Source organism: Microtus pennsylvanicus, chromosome 4 (genome assembly GCF_037038515.1).
Source record: "Microtus pennsylvanicus isolate mMicPen1 chromosome 4, mMicPen1.hap1, whole genome shotgun sequence".
Classification (NCBI taxonomy): Eukaryota; Metazoa; Chordata; class Mammalia; order Rodentia; family Cricetidae; genus Microtus; species Microtus pennsylvanicus.
In genome coordinates, this window is record NC_134582.1 from 56,955,056 (window position 1) to 56,961,247 (window position 6,192).

General features: G+C 41.4%; 1 pseudogene; it reads right to left on the minus strand.

The window, feature by feature from the left end:
* Positions 1–6,101: 6,101 nt before the first annotated feature.
* On the minus strand, positions 6,102–6,192 carry LOC142849118 (small nucleolar RNA SNORA24; annotated as a pseudogene).

A 6,192-nucleotide genomic window follows, 5' to 3' on the forward strand; every position in this document is an offset into this window, starting at 1 on the left:
GCAACACCTCCTACCAAAACGTCATTCCTGAGAATAACCCCCAACAAAATATGTATAAGACAGTCATACTGAAAACTAAAAACTAAATTTTATGTTTTCAAGCAAAATTAAATATATGTTATTCATTGTCTGGAAAACTCAATAAACATATCCTTTTTAATCAAAGTCCCAGCAGGAATTTCTTAGCTAGAGACTTAGCAAGGGTGTGGATCAACTAAACTTTTCAGCCGGCTGCTGGGAATGCCCATGGTTTAGCTGGGATGAAAAGCAATTTGGCACATTCTAGCAAACAAACAGTTACTGATATGATAACATAGCAATTCCCCTCCTGTGTATTTACCTGGAGTAATTAAAATTTACATTTATACAAAGCCTGTTATGCTCATAACCACCATAAACTGGAAAGAACCTGTATGTCTGTCAACTGCTTCGAGTAAACCATACTGTGTTCATGTAGCACAATGCAATGCTCTGTGAAAAAATAAGTATCGATGCATAAAACAGCCTGTGGGGATGTCACTCGGGAGGATGTGTTTTACAGGTTCCTAGTCACGTAATACTCTAGATGCATGATTGGTAGGACAAATCAGAGGTTTCCAGAGTTAGTGTGAAATCGTTTGTGGCTGTGAGTTGGCAGTGTAAGTGTTCGGGAGTGATGGGGCCATTAAGAGTAACTCGGGTGATAATTACACAAATCTACATGTGTATTAAAATTTGTAATAATTCATTGCAAAAAAATCCCTGTAATTTTTTTCTATAAGCATAGAGAGACAAGGGCTGGAGAGATGGCTCAGCAATTAAGAGTACTGGCTGCTTTTCCAGAGGACCTGGGTTCAATTCCCAGCATCCACATGGCAGCCCACAACTGTCTGTAGCTCCACTTTCAGGGACCTGACACCTTCACACAGACATACACATCACTGCACATATAATAAAAATAAATAAATTATTAAAAAAGAGAGAGAGACAAGGAGCCAGAGAGGGGAAGTGAGAAAGAGAAGGGATTAGAGGCTAGAGATGGTTCTGGGGTTAACAATGCTCAGTGGTACTCGTAGGCCTGGAGTTCAGTTCCCCTTACCTTTGTCAAAGAGCTCGTGACTGTCTGTAACCGTAGTTCCAGGGGATCTGGCCTCTGTGGGCACCCGGACACAAGTGTGTACACATGCGCACACACAAACATTTTTAGTAAGAGGATGAGGAGCTACAGAGATGACTTAGTGGTTAAGAGCACTTACTGCTCTCGCAGAGGACCCAGGTTTAGTTCCCAGAACCCACATGGTGGCTCACAACTATCTGTAACCTCAGTTCTCTGAAGATTCCTTATCAGGTTTTGACATCTTGGTAATGTTCTTATGAAATTAATTTATAAGTATTTTTGTCTTGTTTTTAATATTTTCGCTATATTTTTGTTGCATCCAACACCCTTTTCTGAACTCTACAGTCCCTGCATGTAGGAGGTGGACATAAACTCACATAGATGCATAGATACACAAAATGATTTTAAAATATTTTTTTAAAAAAAGGATGTGGCTGGGCAGGAAGGAAAGGCAGGCGGGCCTCTGAGTTTGAGGCCAGCTTGTTCTACAGAGTGAGTTACAGGACAGCCAGGCTACATAGAGAAACCCTGTTTCAAAAATTAAAAACAAAACAAAATTTTTAAAGAATGTGGTACCAAGGCATGATGGTTCACATCTTAATCCCAGCACTCAGGAGGAGGAGGCAAGCAGATGTCTGTGAGTCTAAGGCCAGCCTGGATTAAATAGTGAAACCCTGTCTCAGAAAACAAAACAAAATGATGGGGTAATTTGTCTCTTTTGATTTAATTATATTATTTATAACAGTAATTTATGCATGAATCTAAGTGTGTCCCTGTATAGATTTTGAAGAGATATTTTAATTAAACTTTAAATTTAATAAATTTACAAGATGTCTAATTAAAAAATGATGCATATAGTTCAATTATTAGCCTTTTTTTTGAGTGATAACTAATTTGGATTTTGTAACCCCTTCCCTCACCCATACTGGGATTCTGGCTGCCTTAATCTTGTAGGGGTCTTGTGGATATAGTAACAGCCTCCTCTATGATCTCATGTGTGCAACAGCTTTGTCAATCAGTAAACAGTGTTTGGATTCAGTCATCCACTATCTCTGGCTCTTAGTTGTCTGCCCTCTCTCACTTGTGGTACTAAGTGGCTTCAGTGGCTTTTGGAAGAAGAAAAAAAGGTCACATGAAATTGGGAGGGAATAGTGGAGCAGGCGAGGACGTGTGTGTGTGTGTGTGTGTGTGTGTGTGTGTGTGTGTGTGTGTGTAGGAGAATGAAAGGTAAATCTGAAAATTGACTTTTAAAATTATTGAATAAAAATTTTTAAAAATGAACCTGGGTGGTGGTGGTGCACACCTTTAATCCCAGCACTCGGATGGCAGAGACAGGCGGATCTCTATGAGTTTGAGGCCAGCCTAGTCTACAGAGTGAGGTCCAAGACAGGCTCCAAAGCTACAGAGAACCCTGCCTCAAAAAAACCTGAGAGAGAGAAAGAGAGAGAGAACATAAATAAGTTTAATTACTAAAAAGAAGAAGAATTAACTTGGGGTTGAAGGTCCAGCTCTGTGGTGGAGTGCTTGCCTAGCATGCACAGGCCCAAGGTTCAACTCCCTGGACCCCTCTCACACACGCAATATAACTGGTTTCATTTAACATAGCTATACAAAAGCTGTGTGAAAAGAATTTCAATGCTGCTGTAGACATAAATATTTACATGAATATAAAGGTATCCCCTCTATAGATAGGAGAAAGAGACTGAAGACATGATCTGGGAGCTCGTGGGGAAAAGATAAGTCTTCATTGTATAGAATGCTTTGTATCACAGGATTTCAGTCTTTCTCATAAGAAGAAATGTGACTTTAAAGGGGAAAAATAAATACAATTCAAACATGAGCCAGGTGGCTAGCTTTCGTATTGACTAAAGATGCTACCCAGTCTGCTGGGGGGGTAAAACCATCACCAGTCTTCCCTAGCTGTGAGCCATGCAAGTTATGATGTTAAATTACCAGGCAAGATGTGTCCACTAGTTCAACAGTGGCACAGCTGTTATGGGGGTAGCCAGCTGCTTTCCGTGTTTGAGGCCAGAGGCAAAGGACGGAATTCACACCTGATACTGTAAGCAGAAGGTTTTGCTTAAATGGGCTTCTTAATGTTTATGCCCACAGGTTAGTCCTGCTTGACCCTCAGAGGAACTTCTTCTCTTTGCATGAATGGTGGCTAATGTAGAGGCTCACACTTGGCCAGCCAAAGTGCTGAGAATAAGTGAGTGTCGTGTGTTCAACCCCAAGTGAGACATCTATAACACACCCCGCAAGGGCCAGGGAAGGTCATGAAGAAGGGTGGTGAGTTGAGTTGAAGGATGAGGAGGATGCTCTGAAATGTCATATCTGGACATGGCGTGGCTGCTGTGCTCATGAACTCACAGCGGTGGCCACAGGAAGACTGTCAGTTACTTTTCTTTTTAATATTTATTTATTTATTTATTTATTTATTATGTATACAATATTCTTTCTGTGTGTATGCCTGCAGGCCAGAAGAGGGCACCAGACCTCATTACAGATGGTTGTAAGCCACCATGTGGTTCCTGGGAATTGAACTCAGGACCTTTGGAAGAGCAGGCAATGCTCTTAACTGCTGAGCCATCTCTCCAGCCCCTGTCAATTACTTTTCTATCACTGCCATAAGACACCATAGCCAGGACACAATTGCTCCTGGCAGCACCAATCTATTCCCAAGAGAAGGCTGAGCACTGAAGACACTTCACTTGGAGCTTGTTTTCTTCTTGGAAAAACTGGGCTTTGGGCAAGGAACTGCCCAGGCATCCACCACTGACAAAATGCACAATGTCTGAATAGGACAAGCAGGATACAAGAAAAAAGACTGTCAAATCTTGCCAAGACAGGGTAAGACAGTTTTGAAAATTTTCCTGTCTCTGAAAATGGTCAGTTACTCTAGGCCTTAGCCAAAGTTGGTTGTTCCAATGTTGCAAATGAGACTTTTTGGTGACTGCCCAGGTAGTCAGTTGTCTCTGGCATTTGTTGCACATTTTGGAAGTTGCTTGATTGCACTTCCTGTTTACTCAAGTAATATTATTTACCTTCTTAGGTCTTTGATGGGGTTGAAGACCAGATAGTCGTAGTTAAATTCCTCTCACCCAAGCTTTTTTTTTTGTTGTTGTTGTTGTTTTGGTTTTTCGAGACAGGGTTTCTCTGTGGCTTTGGAGCCTGTCCTGGAACTAGCTCTTGTAGACCATGCTGGTTTCGAACTCACAGAGATCCACCTGCCTCTGCCTCCCGAGTGCTGGGATTAAAGGTGTGCACCACCACCGCCCGACACCTAAGCTATTTCTAATACAAGACTTAAACTCCTTAGGATAGTTATTATAGCATTTATCATATGTTTCTTGCTTGATATTGTTTATGCTGGTTGTAATTCTAATTTCTATATTTGATATATGTTCTTATTGTATATAATTTTGTATTAGGCTTAGAACTCTTATTTAAAGGAAAGGGGAGGTGCTGTAGGACCTCCTTTAATTACCAGCCCACTTGGGTGTGGCCTCTTATACTATAAATGCCCATGTAAAGCACATTCCTGCTCTCTTTCTTCCAGCTGCTGGATTCGGTTCCTCTTCCCTGTTTGTGCAGAGGACTGTGATCTGTGAGTCTATCCCTAAATAAATAACCCTTTATTATACTCAGTTCTAAGCTAGTGTGAGTTTTCTTTTTAGCGTCCATCTTCATTCTGGGGATGGCAAGAGCCTTCGGAACCTCAAAGCCCACCCCCAATGACATACTTCCTCAAACAAGGCCACACCTACTACACACAATAACTACCCAAAGTTATTGGTAGCTATTGACTTCTGGGCAAAGGGGAGCCATGTTTTTCAGTGGAATTCCCCATGCTCATGCTCATGGGAGCAACCCTAACTACACTCGATGTCTGTCTGTCTGTCTGTCTGTCTGTCTGTCTGTCTGTCTGTCTCTCTCTCTCTCTCTCTCACACACACACACACGAAGATGAAACAAGTCCCTAGGAGAAAGGATTTGTTAGGGCAAATGGGGTTCAGTGGAAGGCTAAGATATATACATGCATGAAATTTTAAAAGAATAATGATTTTTTTTTGGCAAGAACAGAAAATATCTTGCAGGAGTCTGCCCTCTCCTTATACCTTGTGGGTCCCCAATATTCAGGTTGTCACACTTGGCAGTAGCAACTTTACACTGACCCTCATTTATTTTCTTAACAAAAACAAATGAAAGAGGCAAATTGGATGTAGGATAGGATCATGAAGTGAAAAAGAACGTATGTGACATATATGTATGTATACACATATAATTTACGAAAGTCTACTGCAGTCCTCTATGTAATTCCTCAGCTCTTCAAACAGCCAACAATTTTGACCTTACTGTTCTATATTGCACTTGAATGAAGCTTTTTGAGTCCAGTCACTTTCACGAAATTCCCAGAGTTTATTAAAGGCACAGATGGGGCTCAAAGTCCTGCCTACCGATCTCCAAGGCTGAAAACTTTGGGAATTTAGATCAGGCATCTTTATCTTAAGTGAGATTTCCTACTTTGAAGCCTGATTACCTTCTTCTACTTTATTTCTTTTGAGGGGTGAGATCCCCCATTGGAGCCGAGTGTACATCCTGAGCTGTGAGGGTCCAGCAGATCAGAGATTTTGTTTTCTTTTCAGTTCCCAGGAAGCTGTGTAGTTCTGGCATGGTGTGGTTACGAGGTGCACCTGTCAAACAGGCTGGACTAGCTGGATTGCACCATAAAACGCCAGGCTTTGAGCAGAGAGGGGCCTGCCTAGTATCCCTGGACTTAGCTGAGTGCACAACCTGACCATTGTAGATCATTTAGGAACACTGTCATAAGAACGAACTACCATTGCAATGAATTTGCAGAATGAATCCTTCTTGAGCTCCTACTGGGACCAGAAGCCTTGTATGTTGGTGGTGTTTTGTTTTGTTTTGTTTTGTAGAAACATTTTAATAACAGTTTAGAAAAGTGTGCCAATAACCCAGCATCCCATGGGTTTTTAATGATGAAGAAGGTTGTTTGTGCCAAATCAGAATCTGATAACAGTTAAATGATGACAGTGTCACAAATAAACAAGAGCACTCTCTTCCCTGGTGGGGAC